The sequence below is a fragment of the Phalangium opilio genome, unplaced genomic scaffold (genome assembly GCF_054372755.1).
Source record: "Phalangium opilio isolate 3A_F unplaced genomic scaffold, DU_Popi_V2 ptg000070l_1, whole genome shotgun sequence".
NCBI lineage: Eukaryota > Metazoa > Arthropoda > Arachnida > Opiliones > Phalangiidae > Phalangium > Phalangium opilio.
Window position 1 is genome coordinate 4,353,850 of NW_028324182.1, and position 20,035 is coordinate 4,373,884.

Genomic DNA, 20,035 nt, shown 5'->3' on the forward strand with positions numbered 1-20,035 from the left:
TCCAATTACTTTAAGATGAAAACCTTATTGAGCGTCAAGAACAAACTTCCTGTTACGTTTCAAATTAAGTGTACAATCATCTTGACGCCATCAAAAATACCCTTTAAAAAACCGGTTCTTTTTAAAGGTAATTTTAATATCTCATAGTAGTTTGTGTATATCCTATTATCTAATTACCTATATAATTAGTCCGATAACCTGTCAAGTAAACAGGTGTCATTAATAAACTAATACAGATACGGAAAATCCTCAACCATTATGTATAGTCGCGCATGCAGTCAGACAGTCATTCGCATTTCCAGACGGTCCTGAACCACCTGTACTAGTTTTAAAGGATATATTTGGCTTCTTTTAGGAACCGCCCCTGTGACTGTAATAAGACCCGGGCCTAACTCCGCCGCTGCTGATGATGGTAGACTATGGGCGGAGGTTGCCCGGATGTGACTTTAGACTTCTTTAGAGGGATTATCGTTAGGCCTTGTCGTGTGGGAGATCTGCAGGGGAGGGTTGGTTTTAAGTTAAGGTTCGAGACACACGCTTTCGTGAGAAAAGCGGGAACCATGATTCCATCCATAGGCATGCGCCGCATGCGAGGCACCCACTTTCAAAAATTGGTATTTTGGACACCACCTGTCGCGCTGAAATTTTTTTAAAAAAACACTATTTTTTCTCAGAAGTCACAAAATTCGTGTAGCTCTTTGTAACGATATCGGATGTTATTGTATTTACGTACAGATTTTGGAGTTACTGTTTTAATTACCCAAAAAAATACTGAAATATTATAGGCCTAGATTATAAATTATTTAAAACGAATGGAAAATTTGAGGAAACATAACATTATATCTTAGAAATAGAAGGGAAAACATTAAAAAATAAATGGTCTCTTATTTAATAGTAATTGGTCTAAAAAAAGGCCGACTACCGCCTCCTCGCTAAGTTTAAAGGCGTCTGCTAGCCAGAACCCGCACAGTATTGGTCCAACCAATGCCGTAGGGGTTAGGGGTTCTGGCTAGCAGACGCTTCTAAACATGGTAAGGCAGCTAGTACTCGGCGTTTTTAAGACCAATTAAATACAAAAAGAATAGTAAAATTCCTTTGAGGCATTGACGAAGTAAATAACCGAATTTCTATTCTACCCCAATATCTAAATATAGAATAAGTTACGACTAAATAACGTAAAGAAAAACAGGTAAATAAACTTGATACCTTTTAAATTTAAAACAAACGTAAGGTCCTTGCACCGAATAAACCGGTAGTATTTTACCTTGAAACTAAAACAGTCAAATCAATTTTTTTTCTTCCTCCATTTATATAACCATAATTGGTAATTAGTCCAAAAAACTCCCAATTCCGTCATCATCACTGGCAGACAAGTGACTTGAATACTTAGGAAGGTCGTCTGTATCCAAGGAGTTGTTCTTCCTTCGTTCCTACCCAGCTAGCTTCTGTTTATGATTATGAATTCGCGAACAATACCATACCATTTCAATTCAATTTTCTTTTTCCTATATTGTCATTACGTTATTACATCTGCAGTGGGTGGAATCGAATCGCGAAATAATCGTGATGGGATGGGAGAGATAGGCAACTTCCGTGTTACGCTGTTTTGTTTTCTACATAAGATAGTATATTATAATATAATATAACTTGAAGATAGACTTCTTATAAAGGAGGTTATGAGGTGACTCTGGTTGGTATAGTCATTGTTGCGTAAAGATTGCAATTTTCATATCGCCCTTTTGTCGTTTGTCTTTTTCAAATTCGTGCTGTGTTTGACCAAGAAGCGATATCTAGTTTATTAGGGAGAAGGTATAAATTCGCGCCACATTTCCAGCTTTATCTCCAGTCCAAACGTAGCCTGTCCGGAGTTAATCTCCGCCTCTAAATCACAACCAGCATCTCATTGGTTTTTGAAAACTCACGTCAGCGCGACGCAATTGACGGAAATTGCCTATTTTCCGATTGAGGAGAGGCAAAATAGCCCGGCCTCCTTTTACGTCCCCCCTTGTATTTTGAAAGAGTGACTGGGACTATGGCGCGCGAATACTTAGGCATCTTATACCTTCTCCCTAGTAAACTAGATATCGCTTCTTGGTTACACCTAGTCAAGTGTATACGTGCACTGGGTGTTGTTGGTTCGTGAATTTTTGGTGTTTTTCAAGGGGAGACGTGCTTGGTTTTTTAGGGTGCAATTGTTAACTTATGGTGACCAGATGTTTCGAGTGACATCAACTTCCGTTTGAAACCTTGCGTGTCTCTCAAGGAAACAGACAGCAAAAATTTAAAGTACCCCTCTATACTAACTAACCTTCAAATAATTTCCGACATTTTTGATATAAATAAGTTGAAGAACTTGAAAAATTTTTGTTTTGGTATTTAGAGATAGTGCCGTTTTATCTTATGGCTGTGACTAATTGTATGTATGCGTGTATTGCCTTTTTATGTGAAATTCATTGGGGCTGAGTCGAAATTTTCAACTTACTTTATTTATGCTCGTTTTCTGTTTTAAAAAAGAGTAGACGGAAGTTGGGGATAAAGTTTTGAAACTTAAAATCACTTAGAAGTATTTTCACCTAATTTTAATTTTGACTTGAAAATATCTAAAAATCATCAGACTATTAGTTTTTATTTAAAACTTGAATTCATAAATATATTTGCCTGATTTAGTAAAAAAAAATAATTAAAAAACCTTAATTGATTTTTCCTAAGTTTATAAATTTACTTCCGTATTTATTTCAAGTGCAGGGTGTTTCTGATAAGTCAGTCTGCTATAAAATAGGGGATCGCCGTTTTTAAGTTATGATTGTGGTATTTTACGGATGACCCCTTAGATTAGAAATCATTGTCCTAACCTGTTTCTTAATTAAATCAAGGGGTCATCTGTAAAATACTCCATTCATAACTTGAACGGTAACCCGGACGTCAAAATGGAGATAGTAGTTACATTTTCGACTTCAAATCTCCCAAAGAATAATTTTGTAGCAGACTTTTCACAAACACCCTGTATATGTATTAAAATCCCTTGAGTTTCCTATAAACTTTATGGAATAGACTAGAGTAATTCCCTCCTGTACATGAAAATATTCAAATGAACGCAACCCAACCCTTTTAAAAGTTTATTAGATAATTTTATTTTTCTGTTTTGTCGGCTCGCGGTCGTGGTTTTAAAATTCGGTATATCCCTTGTGGCTCGTTTAGTTGGGTCCCAATAGCCTGCCATTCGCCCGCGGTAGCTTGAAAACTCCATAAAACGTATATAATAGGCTCTCTAAAGTTCCCTTCCGTCTCTTTAGCTAATTGCGAGGATATGATAATGAGACACGGATCTCTAGCTCCCACGTCTATTTAACTAGAAAATATTGACCTTGGTGTTTTCAAATTCGTTTCGCTCTCCTCTGTAAGAGACGAGATATCTCTCGAGTGAGTCTCTTTGTGTTTAAGAAAATCATGGTAGAACTTGGAACTATTTCTTTTACAGAGTGTTTCTAAAACAGTCTTTGGGGGGTTGAATTGGGGGGGGGGAAGCAAGGGTGTAACGTACCTGCGAGATAAAATACCGGTCTAGTCACTCGCTTGGCTTGATTTTATGGGAAAGATATAGAAATGTTCTTTCCACTATCTGTTCTTTTTTTTTATATCTGTAAATTTTATTATTATTATGGCTTCCTACGATGTATGTTCAACTTAAAAACGTCCCAATTTCCTTTCCAATTAAATATATTAGTTTATAGGGTTAGGAATAATATTATATTAATTTATTTCGTTAGTACTAATTAGTTTTATTAATATATTTAATAGGGATTTTTTTTTTAATTTTTGTAGACATATTAGGGGTTTAATTGCTGAACGTTCTTGGTTAATTGCTATGTAAATTAGTTAAATTAGTAATTTAATTTGGAAAATGCGAGTTATACTGAAGTAATTTGCTACTGGAATATTAAGTTCTAATCGGTTTTTACTACACGGGTTATCTTTCAAAATATGTACTAAATTATCAGGCTATTGCCTCTTAACCAAGAAGTGATATCTAGTTTATTAGGGAGAAGGTACAAGATGCCTAAGTATTCGCGCGCCATAGTCCCATGCAGTCCCATTTTCAAAATACAAGGGGGGACGTAAAGGTAGGCCGGGCTATTTCGCTACACTCTCCTCAGTCGGAAAATAGGTAATTTTCGTCATTCGCGTCGCGCTGACGTGAGTTTTCAAAGAACCAATGAAATGCTGGTTGTAATTTAGAGGCGGGGATTAACTCCGGACCTACTATACGTTTGGAATGGAGGTAAAGCTGGAGATGTTTCGAATTTATACCTTCTCCCTAGTAAACTATAGATATCGCTTCTTGTCTTAACCTTTTCCTAGAATCTGGTCAGATATTTGAGAGTGAATCTTTTCAAAGCGAAAAATTCACGACCGTTTTATTACAAAGTAAATTGAAATACATTTTTATGTAAATCTTCCTTAACTTATATGCTGGTACTCGAAAGAAAGAATTTAAAAAGATTCCTTGGTCTTTATCTTTTTTGTGTAACTATGTCGGTGTTCTTCTCCAAAGATTTCTTATCAATATGTTAAAAATCTGGTATTTCCCCAGTAACGTTTTAAGGACCTAACAACGTTCAAGATGTCTTTTAAAGAGAATAAGACCAAGAACTGTTTTTTTAGCCACATCGTATATATACGATGAGGCTATTAGTTTGTCCCGCGAGCCTGTGGTGGTGCTAGTGGTGGTGGTGGTGGTCGTCGTCGTGGTAGTAGTTTTTCGCGATTTGGAATGTGGTCAGAGTTACCCAAAGAAATGGTTAAGTCAGAGCTAACCGAGGAAATGGTTATTTTATGCCTTTGGCAGTATTGTCATTGAAGGGAGGGAGAGTGAACGTGAGAGAATTGTGGTGAGGTGCTATTTGTCGTTCGTGTATTTTAAAAGGATGGCGATTATAATAGTATGTTTAAGCATTGCATTTAATTGTACAGGTAAGGTTAAGCTTTGTGAATTGTGGTTTACGTTTCCTCGATATATTTAAAGCTAGAGAGAGAGGATTTTAGTATTGCCTTAATTTATATGGAAGGTTTAATACTCCCTTTAAAATTCCGGTCACCCGTGGACAATAAGGGTTTCACGCCATCAATGATCAATCATCCCTCTCCCCGATTTCAAAATTCAAAGAAATCGAGGGGGATTTTTAAGAAGCAAAAGCAAGTAAATACCGACGTTATATATAGAATGGTGTTTATTATTAGAATTTACGTGTATTTCTCCTCAAATCGAGAAGAATTTTAAAAGAAAGTCCGAGCGGGCAAGAATTCTGGAAGCGCGCTTTGGAAATTTTTAGTTTCTTCTTAGCTACAAGGTATCGATGGGACTAATAGTTTTACCTGAGTAGTAGTGGTAGAAGTAGTAGTAACAGTAATTTAGTAACGGGCGTTGGCGATATTTGATTCTCTTTGCCAAGCAGCCATTGAAAAATTATTCCCTCTGACCGGTATATAAGGGATATTTCACTAGAAGTATATTTATTGTAGTAGGGATAGCGAGAGTACGTAAACGATGTGGCTTAATTATGGGCTAGACCATCTTGTTTTCTTCTCTTTCTTTTTGTGATAATCTATTTTTGCTTTTCGTCCCGTTTTATTTTTAGTTAGAATCACTATCTTTAGCCGCATTGGCACGCTCTACTTTCTTTTCCCCGCTTACATAAAGCGAAGCACCCACGATGCTAGAATAATCTTCCTTTATTCGTTCCTATGGTTACCGCAAGCGCCATTAGTCTCGTGACGTGACAAATATGTTTTGGCGCGTGCTGTAAACGTTTCGTTGATGATGCAGATGGAGGAACGTCTATACCATAGCCCACTCGAGAACTTGAGCTGTGATCGAGTGGGCTATGTCTATGCTAAAGTGGAGGCCTAATGAGGGAATATTTCTTGTTCTTAAACCGTTTTCTAGACAGAGTTCATACAAACCGGGAAAACTTGGAAAAATCAAGGAATAGTTGACGAAAACCTCAGGGAAAATTCAGGGAAATTTCGAATTTTTAGTAAAATTCGGGGAAATCAGGGAAATTTGCGTCGAACAAGGGGCGAGTAATTAAGCAAAATGTTCGTAAACATCCCCTCCATAGGATTAACATTAAACTATACTTTGGCGGCTCATTACTCTGGTTTTATTAGAGATACGGGGATTCCCTTTGATTATGTAATAGTCATATTTGCCCCCCCCCCCCCTCTCTTTCGTTAACATTTGCTCCATAGGATAACCCATATACGGGAAAAACCTGGAAATCTCAGGGAAATTTGTTTTCCAAAAGTTGTATGAACCCTGCTAGAGGTATAACTATTTTAATAGAATTATTAGGATGCATTATAAATACAGTTCCGGCTTGATGTAACTATTTAGGCAACGTTTTCCTAATAAATTCTACGATTGGGATCTTTTTGGAACATACAGACGGTAGATAACAATAGGATTTGTTTGGGATATACCTAGAACCCCGTCGATGGTAGGATAAAATCTACCATTTTTTATGTCAGTACATTTACTGGTGCGCGGTTTTATATTGCGGATGTCGCGTTCGGGCAAAGTACGATGGAATCACGATGGAATGTAAGAGGAACCCGTCGCCGCCGCCGTCTCGTGGTATTTGCCAGTACACAATGGAATTAAAGGTGGCACGGGTATGGCCGCCTAGTTATAGCGTTTTTTCCACGCGGCTTTAGGTGCAGCTAAGCTTACCAGCGGTATTTTTGATTACGGCCCCAGACCATCAAGTCTAGGTCCATCCATGTCCCTAAATTGAATTTTCCAAATTTTTTTTAAGTCTTCTTGTTAATCTTAAATTTAGTCTAATCGAGATTTAACCTTGTTTTTCGTTCGCAAACCAAGGTTCATTAAACTTTATTTCATAATTTTATTTTTAAATATTAGTATCCCAATAAAAATGGTGATATTTTCGTAAATGTCAAAATATCTGATATTTTTTCCCGATTTTTTAATTTGACTTAAAACCTGGCCCCTGTCTTTAATCTAATAGCTTTTTTATTTACAAAATAATTTTTAAACTCTATTAGTGTCTGCAAATAGCGAAAAATCCTTTGCCATATAATTAAAACCAAAAATCTCTCCACGACCGACTTAGGATTTAATTCTACATTTCGCCTTACCAATAAGTGATATCTAGTTTATTAGGAATTAAAGAAGGTATAAATTCGCGCCACATTTCCAGCTTTATCTCCAGCCCAAACGTATAGTAGGTCCGGAGTTAATCCCCGCCTCTAAATTACAACCAGCATTTCATTGGTTCTTGAAAACTGTGCACGTCAATGCGACTCGAATGACGAAAATTACGTATTTTCCGACTGAGGAGAGTGTAGCGAAATAGCCCGGCATCCTTTTACGTCCCCCCTTGTATTTTGAAAGGGGAACTGGGACTATGGCGCGCGAATACTTAGGCATCTTATGCCTTCTCCCTAATAAACTAGATGTCACTTCTTGACCTTACATAAAACAGTATTGGCACCGAAATTATAGTGTATTTTGCTTTTAATTGGATTCTGCTTTGGTTATTTTTTAATCAAACGCAGCCATAGATAGCCCTTCCTGTCAATTACGTTGCATTTTAATGGTTTCCTAATAATCCCCCCTATATTTTTGGAATTATTAGTCTTAGCAAACAGGGTCACGTTATGTTCGGTATATGTTATTGAAATGAGCTGTTATTGGGTAGGAAGGTATCGTATGGCTTCGTTCTTCCAAAGAAATACACTATAAGCCTATTGCCAATATTATGTGAGGGGAAACATTTTAGGAATGTTCTCTTTCAGTAGCTTGCTTTCTTCGCGTTACTTGGGTAACCAAAAGCGTGGGAACATATATGACATTTTTTTTTTTAATTTGATAAAGCCCAACAAAAGCAACCGCGTTGCGTAGAATATTAGAATTTTTTAGGAAGATTATAAAGTTAAATCCCATGAAGAAAAAAATTGTTAACCAAAATCTATTCGTGCCTTAAAAATCCATTATTATCTCACCCCCGCTTTCGTCAAAAAGAACGAATAAAAAAATCACCAGAAAGGAACGTTTTAAATTCCATTTTTTTCTGAGGGGAAACGACCAATTTTCTTGTGTTTAGGAAACTTATTGGCGTGTGACGATCAGTTTTATAATAGGTCTAAGACTTATGTAAAAAGTGTTTGGTTTGCTTTACTAGAATTTAAATGAGACGCTGCGTGTCATGTGTCCTTAAACTTGAAAAAAAAAGGTGAATCGCCTCTTTTCCTTGTGTATAATTTTTCCGTTTTATATTCAAATTTCGACCTATTTTTTTTATTGGTATTTTTTAAAGGGGATTTAAAGTGCCTAAATATTTTATTTTGTGTTAAATTATTTATTAACTAATTATATTTGACTTTGAAATCCGGTTATAGAGAAACTTTCGAGGGGCTAGTCACTTAGTTTAATCTTTGATAACGCAAAATCTTTGATGGTGATTAGGCTTAATTAGTAATAGCATAAGTTTGTAAGTATGACACTATCTATACGTCGTAATGCAAGAGACGGCTCGAGCTAGTTCGAAAACGACGCGAGAATCGACTACACTCGGTTAATTTTGCAGTCCATCCAGTCCTATTTAGTCTGTACTAAGCCCCAATTTGACAGCAGCGCCTCACCAGGCGTGGCTTTACCTCGAATCTATGACCTACGTCACTTCATGACAAACTCCAGTTTGTAACCAGTGACAAGTTTATGGTAATAGGTGTGTAAAGGCATCGGAGTGATTACCCCCTCGAAAACTTAACCACACTCTGTTAATACGAGAATTAAGTTTAGTAAGGAATATCGTTGGTGACAACTTTATATGCTTTTTTATTAGCCCTAACTAACACTTGAAATAAATTTTTCCGCGAATTTTTGTCCATCGTTTCTATGTCACAATTTTGTCTCGTTAAGATCTGTGTTGTGTTGGTAGCCTAAAGTTGTTTCAATTAACACAAACAGTTGGTGGCCTTTCAAATACTCAATTTAATTGTATCATTGCCCCCTCTGGAAATTCATTTTATGTCTGGATCCTCGTTGAGGAATTATTTCTCGCGGTTGAAACCGGTTTTCTTCTCCACTTCTAGTCTCTATAAACCCATTTAAAGTTCTATGGGGTTCGCGCGCCATCGTGAATGATGTTTGTGTTGCTGACTGTTGACTACTTGTTTCAGTTGAATTTTGGCCTCAAAAGTTACTAACCCTAAACCCCACACTTCCTGTATCACTTTGTATGTATTTTTCGCTGATAATTGTACTAGCATAGGGGGCTTGCCTTCTTGCCTTCAATTCTTAATAGGCGAGAAAATTGTAGTTTCCGTTTGCTTGATAGGTGAGACCATCTTTGCCAAGGGGGTACTACCAGAAGTAGGATGAGGGACTAGAAGTAACGAAATTCTACACTTGGCGAAAGTGAATATTCTTGATAAGCCACCAACGGTTGTCCCTCTGGTAGCGGTTTCTGAATTTTCCCTCCAGAACGTGAGACGCTCGTGGCGGTAGACGGCCGAACTAGATTCAAGCACAGCGCGTCCGTGTGTTCCGCGGCTTTAGGTTGAGGGGAAGGGGTAGTAACTCGACCAATTTTTTTCTCTCTCTAGTGTAGGCGCGTGGGAAGCGGCATAAAATCCTCAAATTTGTTCACTAGTGCCAGGATCTACTAGCTAGAGCTCTTGACTTCTAGTCTCATCTTACTTCTGGTACTACCCATTCATTCTTAAGGGTAGCAAATTTTTTCAATTTTCCGCGTCTGCCCACCGTTTCTTTTTCTTTTATCGAAATAACACGGTTGAAAGGATGATACCGTCCGTGAATTTTTTCGCCAATTTACATAAAATTGTTAAAGCAAGTCAGAATAATTCTATAGTGTTTTAAAAATTAGCTTATGATTATTGTCCTAAATCCGGGTTCCTCGTTGTCAAGAAAGATTAGGCAACGTAGTATGGTCCCATAGACCCTTAAATAAAATAAACAAGCTGGATACCTTATATCGCCGAGTCGGGATTTTTTCAAATAGAGTACCAACGCCATCTAGTGGCGAAAGGTTTCGTTGAATAAATTATAAAAACTTTACTAAGCCTTTGCCTAAATCTAAAACTGTGTAATTTCAATGACAAGCTTTGGAAATCTCCTTACCTTTCTACGATTTGAGACTTAATTGCGAAAAACAACAAGGTAATTACGTTGTGAGCTTGTGTAAAGCGAAATCTGCTCTAAAACAGTTCCTAAATCACTTTCACCTGAAACTTCAGTTCCCAAGTTCCGCCATTTAATTTTTAAAGTACACTTCCTTACCACTACTGCGCAAAATCGGCCCATAGCCGTCTAAACCAATCAGATTAATATACTGATTACCCAGAATTCTCTGTCAATCCTCAAAAGACGGTTGGAAAATTTGAACGATTTTCTTTAAGGGTCTATTGGGTACAAGTATTGTCAGAGGGGTTAGGCACTTGAATAATTAGGTGTATAAAACCGCAGGAATCGATTACTTCTTTTCTATAATTCTTAAAAAATCGTCAGTAATCACAATACTTTTTGTGGGTAATCAAAGGTAATCAGAAATCTCAGATAATCACTGGAAATCACGCGAAATCTTGAGAAAATCAGAAATAATCACATGCTTTACTAGTAATCTTTTGTAATCACCTCAGTAATCGCACCTTTCGTGAAATAATCACGCATAATCAATTGATGACTTCTAAAATCCAAAATAAAAATCATTGTCAGTTGAAATAGAAATAATCACTGCATTCATCGAAATTCTCGAAAGGTCCAGTGGTAATCACGGCATTGACCAAAAATCACCGGAATTCATTGGAATTCAAACAGGAATTGCAAGTAATCAGCGGCAATAACGGGAAATCAGTTTAAAGATGATGGAAATCACCGAAAATAATCGTAATCACAGAAATCAAGGAATTCGTTCAGTAATCATCGGAATTCTTATAAAAATTTAGAAATCAGTAATCAGAAGACGTACAAAATTTTGGCGAATTACTTTCCCCTCAGTATTGTCAAAACCCATTGAAGAAGCAGTCAGTCACCCTTATTAGAAAATGTTTCTCAGGTAAACTCCATCGCAAAAAAAAAGAAATTCCCATTATAATACGATATTCAGTCTATTCCGTAGATAATTTTGTTACGTCTAATCTGACGAAGGTCGTTTTCCCTGGTATGTTATTGGAGGAAGAGAACTTAAGCCTAAAGTCTATCGGCAGTCTCTTCTTTTGCCATCTCCGCCCAAGTAATAATTTCGTAGGGGGGTGTTAAGCCTGGTTTTCACTGCCGAAATTTTCACGGAACAGAAAAGAAAAATCCGCAAGATTTTGCGGAAAATTCCTTAAAAAACGGCGGCAAAACGTTTTCACTTGTAATACGGAAAGAGTGCGATCTCGTGGAGACCAAGGCTTAACTGTTATGTTGAAAATGCACCAATAACAACCTATCGATTTTATTAGACTTTATTGTCTTTGCAAAAACGTTAATTTCTATCATATAAATAGCGATTAAGCCAAATTTCTTTAGCTAATCGTTAACTATACATTTTTATACAAGGCGTTTCTGTAGTCGAAACAGAAACACCTTGAACTAAAAAAAATGGCGTCGAAAAAAAGCCTCGCGAGCTGACCAAAACCAAGCCTATGACGTCACGCATTCGTCTATTCCTATTGGCCACCGCTTTCCTTTCCGTAAAAATTTGCGGAAAAATAGAAAACCAATTCCGTGCTTGCCGCCCTGAAAACGCGAAATTTTGCGGCAAATTACCTCCGAAAAAACGGCGCGGAACGCGGTTTTTCCTGCGTTTTGGGCCAGTGAAAACCAGCCTTTATGAGTCACGAATAAGGTTGCGCTTTTCTTTTGTGATCGCGTTTCGCCACCACCACCACCACCACCACCTTATCGTTGCTACGGCCGTGGTCGTTGCACCGACAATACAATGCCCCGTCCGCTTATCTAACTATACGCGCTTTGAGGGTCTTCCTCTTTCTCCGAGAGAGAGAGATGGAAGAGGAGTAAGATTCTGGGCATACCTACAGTACACACACACACCAGCCAGAATTTCCCGCCATCGCTCACGGTTACGAACTAATGACGAAATATTTCTCCCGCCATTTCTCTTTAGCGCGTCTGGTTAACCACCACATTTTGACCGGCTTGTTATTGGTTGGTGCGTGATAACGCCCTCCTTCCCTCTCTCGTTATATTCACTCGAATTTAAATTATGTTCGCGCCATCACTCAGACAAGGGTTACGATAAATGGCACTCGGATGAACTTGTAGATCTATTATATAATGTATTGTGAATCACGTGGGGTTGAAGAAATCTTCTTCCGGGAAGAAATTTCGTGTAACTTATTGAATACTAGCTGTTACCCGCGGCGTCGCTCACGTGTAATTAGAACTTCCATCAAAATGATGTAAATAATGGGTAGATTTTACTGATGACTAATATTTTTGTAGCACCCTAGAAGCGAAGGCACTCGGCGTTGCCCGTCAGCCCCTAGGGATGCATTTCTTATTACTTTTCACACGGACATTATTCCATAAAGAAGGGCAACAAATCGACCCAAAAGACCATTCAGCCCTTCTATAGGTTAAAGGAAAGCAGTGTACTAAATATTTGCGAAATCGGTTGAAACGCGCGGACTTTGTTCCACAGAGAAGATTTTTTACATTTCTAGGCGCCATTTATTAAGATGGCGGCGGATTGGAAAAATATTTCTTAGTACGCGCCTGCTACTTATGAGTAACGTACCCGCAAATTTTCAGCGCCCTAGTGCAACTGGTTTGGGCTGGGCGTTGATTATCAGTCAGTCTGTCAGTCAGTCATGGCTTTGATTTATATAGATATGGATAGATAGATATGGATAGATAGATATGGATAGATAGATATGGATAGATAGATATGGATAGATAGATATGGATAGATAGATATGGATAGATAGATATGGATAGATAGATATGGATAGATAGATATGGATAGATAGATATGGATAGATAGATATGGATAGATAGATATGGATAGATAGATATGGATAGATAGATATGGATAGATAGATATGGATAGATAGATATGGATAGATAGATATGGATAGATAGATATGGATAGATAGATATGGATAGATAGATATGGATAGATAGATATGGATAGATAGATATGGATAGATAGATATGGATAGATAGATATGGATAGATAGATATGGATAGATAGATATGGATAGATAGATAAGGTTTGCCTGAGTTCATGTAAATAATGTGAAACTGTAAAGTTTAGGTTTCAAATCAGTGTCAGCGAGTTTCATGTTGGTTCACTAATTTTCGCTACGTTATGGCATGAATTAATGTATTTACAAAAGTTCATGGTATACAAGTTATTTTTAAATGCAACATATAGTTTTCAGACTAGGTGGATTGTTGCCATTTATTCTGCAGGAGGTCAGGCTACTTGGAGGGCAAAGCGCAGCACAAAGTAGTCTGGCCTCCTGATGTAAATGGTATCAAATTATCAATGCTCCTAATCTGAAAAGTTTGTATATTCTAACTTTTCTACAAATAAGTGTTAATTAAAATTTGTGGAAACCCTGGAACCAAACCTTTTACGGTGTAAATTTATTTTAATATAAAAGTAAAGCTTGTTTATTCCCTCCTGCAGGCTCTAATTTTGTACATTTCGCTCAGAGCTAGTACTTAATATTGCTAATAATTTAATATGAAATCATTTTAACCGCTTCCAATGTTTGTTATTCCAAATCTCTTGATAGATCCTTAGGTTACGTGAAAAATATGCATTAGTTGTAAGTGCTTTAGTATTTGAATATCATTTTTATTTCAACGATGTTTACTTTTAATAATATTGGTTATTTTAGCATAAGTTATCTCACCAAGCGCGATCTGGTTTCCTCATTTTTCGTTGTGTGTATATATTGGTCTTGTTAAATTCGCGGTTGATTTCGTATTCAATCGATATAATGATATTCGAAATCATCGACCGAAAACTTGGGAACCTTCGAACGCAACGCCCCCTTTAGGTCTTTACCGTTTCTATCCCACACTGGGTTTTGTCCTTCATCGCGAATTTTAATCGAACTTGACCGTAATTGACCCATAAAGCCGTTAAGTTCTTCAGGCTGTATGCAGCATGCCCACAAAGAAAAACAAGGCACGAAAATCATTTTGTATTAGCTACGTGTGGTTAGGGTTGATGCGTGGGACGTTGTATACCAGGTAGATCAATGCTTGAGGCATTATTTGAATTTTTAGCGGCTTAAAGGAAAGTTCAGGCAACATAACTGATTACACCTTAAAAGAACAGCCTTTCTTCTGAAAATATTAAAAAAAGAAATGATCTCTTATTTATAAGTACAATTTACTTGGTCTTAAAAACGCTGACTACTTCCCCGCCATGTTTAGAGGCGTCTGCTAGCCAAAACCCGCACGAGATAGGTTGAACCAAGGGTTTCTGGCTAGGAGACTCCTCTAAACATGGCGAGGCAGGAGTCAGCGTTTTTAAGCCTAATTAAATGCTAATTATTTTCTTTTAAGAAATGGTTCATTTTTTCTTAATATTGTCTCTTTTCTTTTTCTATTTCTCGCTGAACTTTTCTTAACCCGCTTATAGATAGACACGGTTGTTTTTGGTGTAGCCGGGCCCACTCAAACATGATCGCGTATAGCTAGCTACGTGTGTTATATAACAACGTAGCTTAAAAAACCACAAACCGGTATCCATACTTAGTTGAAAACTTCATCCCACGATGCGTTAAGTTTGAAATCGATCACGGATTTTGTCGATGCGTAGTTTAGTTTACTTTTTGATTTTTGAAAATTCTGGCGCTTTAAAAATATACGTGCTTTGCCAATACATTAATATTTGTTAAGCCTTTGTTGTTGTTTTTTCTCTTAAATTTTAGGGCCTAAATGGAGGTTAAATTTTGATACAAATTATAACAAAAACCTTTTCATCTAAATTTCGCTTGTGACTTTAACCCCATAAGACGCGTGTGGTCGTTAAAATGTAAGGCTTTATTTTTTGCTGCTGACAAATTCCAGCTTTCTCTCGTCGCATCTGACACAAAAATATAATAAAAGTTAGAATTTGACGCCACCAATAAAACCCCCTTGTTTATGCCAAAAATCTTCTCAGTACATCTCATTGAAGAGTTCCCAACTCCCTCAGAAATAAGCTAAACATCCGGTTTAACATCCTTTAAATTTAAAGAATATCGTAAGTTACTGTCCACGGAATTCTATAAATGGGACGGCCATACTTTAACCATCGCATCTTTGGCTGTATTGTTTATATATCTTTTTTTTCTTTCTTTTTGTTTTGGTAGAAAAAGATTCCTCTAGAATTTTTATTGCAAAAACTCTTAAAGATCAACGTTTCTTTTGGTATAAAGCAGTCGAGTAGCGAAAAGAAAATTTCTGGTAGTTTAGCGTTTAAGAAAAAAATCTTTTTAGCTTTTTTAGATCCCCTCAGTTGGTGGTACAAAATGTTTTGAAAGATTGGTCTGAACCAAAGATGCCAAACTTAGGTAGTCCGTCGACATGCGGTAGTAGACTGGAAAATACAGGGGAAAGAGAGTGAGGGAGAAAGAGGGAAGGTTAAGTCCCATTACCGCCCTGGTCTCGGGGTCGTGACCTTTAGGGTCATTGACATTATAGTCTGATAGAGCGGAGAGAAGCTTCGACAGTTTAAGAAGCCAGTGTATAAGATTCTACCGTGTTTTTGGAAGCCAAAATCTTGCAAAATCCCTAAATCCTCATCACATCCCTGTCAATGTTCAAAATGTCAAACACGTTTTTGACCCGAATGACCTTTTTTAGGCATTAGAAGCCCATGGCTTGTTTATGATTATTATTATTATTTTTATAAGGTTTACTTGTTTAGAGTAAGAAATCTTGATTGGTAGGTTAGGTTGGCGTGTTAGCCCCAGCTCTCTTCGAACTGTGGCTCGGGTATTTCTTTACGGTTTTAATTGCATTCCATCCAACGGTGGATCTTTAAGCTTACTTCACTCGAATCTCCTAGAGACCCGCAAAGTATTTCATTATACCGTGATTAAACTGTACCTTTTTCACTCTTCTTTAGATGAAGCCATGGTAACTCGGACCTAGTCAAGAGTAGTACAACTTCATTTAATGTAGTTCGAACTTAGGAATTTCTAAAGCCATGGATCTTATTAAACTCTTGGGGATGGGAAAAACGGGACGCTTTGTCAATTAAAAGAAAACCATGGCTAGAGCATCGCAAGGGGAGATTAGGGTTCTAGAGAATTAAGGTCACTGTTTAAGGGTAGGCTCGCTGCATGGGGACGTAAATGAGAAGTATGTCCTCCTAAGAACCTCAGTCCATGCTTGGCCGAAAGTATCTTCATGTTTTTTTAGAGTAAAAGATGTCATTAACGAGAAAGAGAATCGTAAAGCATGGAGCCCAGCGGTCCTGTAATTCCTATAAAATCCAATATTTCTGTACCTATTAATCCTATCCTTTCCTGAAAGATCCTATAATATGATTAATATCATATATTTTTTGACTTAATCGAAGTTTTCGTCTAGTTTAGCATCAAATTTCTCAAACTTATCTCTTTTATCGAGATCACATTTGACTAGACACCGAAATTGCTGGCTCAGCATTTTTTATACATTATCAAGAAGCGATATCTAGTTTATAAATTCGCCACATATCTAGCTTTATAGTCCAAACTAAGTAACTTAGATCCGGAGTCAATCCCCGCCTCTAAATTACAACCAGCATCTCATTGGTTCATGAAAAATTACTTGTAGTTTCCGACTGAGAAGGGGCGAAATAGCCCGGTGGCCTCCTTTTACGTCCCCCCCCCCATTGTATTTTGAAAGGGGGACTGGGACTATGGCGCGCGAATACTTAGGCATCTTATACTTTCTCCCTAGTAAACTAGATATCGCTTCTTGATATTGTATTGTAATTTAGTTTCTCGTTCCAAAATAAAACCTTTATTATCGAACTCAAGGGGACCAGCGTTCTTATAATAATGTAGTCTGCTTAAATTCTTCAAGGTCTTGTCTTATAAATGACCTTGTCATAAAAATCTGTAACGTCTATTGGAAGCGTGTCTATCCCGACCTTAAAAGGCGTTACAGGAATGTAATTAGATGTTTTTATGGAGATACTTAATCCGTCAAACTACGCGATAAAACGACGTCCCCGACCCTATTATATTCAACTACTTCCCCTTCTTCATCAATTATTAACTAATACAATGATTGACCGTGGCGTCGTTTTCATCCAAAACTTGATAATGCATTCGTTAAAAAAATGAACCATGACTTCCTGGTGCCAAGACTTTGTGGTTTGTGTTTTTCGAAGCTTTAGTCCAACGGTATTAAAACTTTCGAGGACATCCTGCGATTCAATTTTCATTTTAATTTCGAGACTGGAAAATTGGTTCTCCACCCGATTATCCGTCATAATTTTTGGTAAATTTTTCCCCAACCCTTTTCGGTTTGTTTTTTTTTTATTATTTTACATCATTATTTTTATCTTTTCTTAGTTTCATTAAGAAAAATTTCCACTTTGTTAATTTCCTGTGGGATGTGAATTTAAATTATTAATCATTTCCCCAAATTAATAGGTTAATGGAAGGGAATTCTTTACGGATTTACGTTGCTTAATTTCAATGTTGTAAGAAAACTAAAAATTTATTTAAAAATGCAATTAAATTAATTATAATTTGACGGAAATTTGCACGCGATCCTTAGAAGGTAACTTTAAGATCGATTTGATGTGGTGAGCTTAAATGAAAGGGTCAGGCAATATAACACTATACTTTAAAACAAAGGCCTTTTTTTTTCTAAAAATAGAAGGGAAAATGTTAGAAAATAAATGATCTCTTATTTAAAAGTAATTACCATTTAATTGGTCTGAAAACTCTGACTACTTCTTCGCTGAGTTCAGGGGTGGCAACCAATAACGTAGGGGTAAGGGGTTCTTCTGACTGACAGGGACCATTAAACCTATGGCGGCACAGTAGTCCTCGTTTTTAAGACTAATTAAATTAATAAGAGATTATTTATCATTGTTTTTGGTTAATATCTTCCCTTTTCTATTTAGGAAAAGGCCGTGCTTTTAACAAGAAGTGATATCTAGCTTATTAGGGAGAAGGTGTAAGATGCCTAAGTATTCGCGCGCCATAGTCCTATCCCTCTTTCTAAATACAAGGGGGGACGTAAAAGGAGGACAGGCTATTTCACTTCTCCTCAGTTGGAAACTTGGTTTTCAAGAACCAATGAGATACTGGTTGTAATTTAGAGGCGGGGATTAACTCCGGACCTTCTATACGTTTGGACTGGGGATAAAGCTGCTGGAAATGTGGCGAATTTATACCTTCTCCTTAATAAACTAGATAATACTTCTTGCTTTTAAGGTATAATGTGTAGAACCGAGAATCTTTCCCTTTAAAGATTGTGCCTTCATCCGTATTTATTTAACAGGGTTGTCATAGGTCAGGGTTCAACTTAATATAGGCCAAAAAGATAAAGTCAAACAAAGTCAGACAAATTTAAGTGAATTTCAGCAATATTTAGACGAAAAAAGGACGATTTAAAAACGGTTAAAAATTGCGTCTTGGGATCTTAATTCCGAATGTTTCTTGAAGACAATGAAAACTTTCTTTTGTTTCGGGTCTAGAGGAAACCCGAGCTATGGTTCTGCCCCTCGGCCTATAATTCTAAACGAAGCGTCCCTAAACATTTCGAACAAGCATCTCGGAGTAATAGCCTATTAGTGGGGCGAATAAAAAGGGATAACCTTTTTATTTTTTAACCGGCTCGAATCCCTAACATAGATAAGAACAGATGTAAAGGCACCAGTTAAAAATGTCTCTTTTCAAAACGCTATCTGTATAACGGGAATCTGAGGGTCGAGCTTTGACAACGTCCGGTAGAATTGTTTGTGACGTAAGGTCGATCCCTCAACGAACGTTGGCAGAAACAACGTAATATCAAAAAGTGCGACATTTGTAGTGTTAAATTTCGTAAGGAATGTTTGTTCAAACGGCTAAAAATTGGGACATAGGCAACTTTAAAACGATACATGATACAGGGTGTTCCTAAACAGGATGGTAGGACAGAAGTACAGTGGGTTCAATGAGCGATTTTGAGTTTAAAATGTACGTAACTTCTACGACATTTTGGCACAAGGGTCATAATAAACAAGTTATGATTAGAGTGTTTTACTTATGACTCCTTGGATTTATATGAGACTGAAAGACAATGCTAATTTAACTTGTATATGGTGTCTCTTAGGGCAAAGTGTCATCGACTCAAAATCGCCTACCACCCTTCTTATATCACCCTGTATAAAACATCATACAACAAATTACATACAGAAAACTCAACTCGCAGGGGCTAGGCCGCCATTGGAGTACTCTCCCTGGTGCCAATAGCCCGAGTTCAAAACACGCCGGAGGCTGTCCTACTCGCGCTGCCTCTAGCGGTGCTTCTTGGTGAGAAGGAGAATACCCAAATGGCGGCCGGCCACGCCCCTGTGTGTTGGTTTCTCTGTATTGAATTTCTCGTTGACCCATAACAATTTGGGTAATTAGCACACACACGCACGTCCTTTAAGGTATTTGAGTGACATACCTATTTTTGTTATATTACTTATGAAGTTAGGTTTAATTTAAAAAGTTCCAGGACACTGAACTATTGTTCTTTAAACGATTGTCCCTCGGTATAAAAGTTGGGTATTGTTTTGCCCGAAAGAACCGGTCGTCCACAGTCTATACTCTTTTCCAGGATATTGTCCTCCGCCCACCAGGTTCAAAGTAGCCTACGCTATCTATTTTCACTTTTATCCCATGAGCGGTAATTTTCACGCGCTATCGACTTTGGCAAGAAGTTTTAGAGCGTCGAGATTCGCGTCTATTCAACTACCACCTACTTTCGATTTACGATGACTCGATGAAGGACAATCGTCTTTTTGTTTTTCCTTTACAAAGTTGACCCTATTGTTCTCAGTAT

At 37.4% G+C, this 20,035-nt stretch overlaps 1 protein-coding gene across 6 annotated transcripts in view; it reads left to right on the plus strand.

The window, feature by feature from the left end:
* The window catches only part of LOC149661166 (fasciclin-2-like), a 37,844-nt gene that overhangs the window by 6,065 nt on the left and 11,744 nt on the right, over nt 1–20,035 (plus strand). The gene's annotated exons all lie outside the window — the stretch shown is intronic.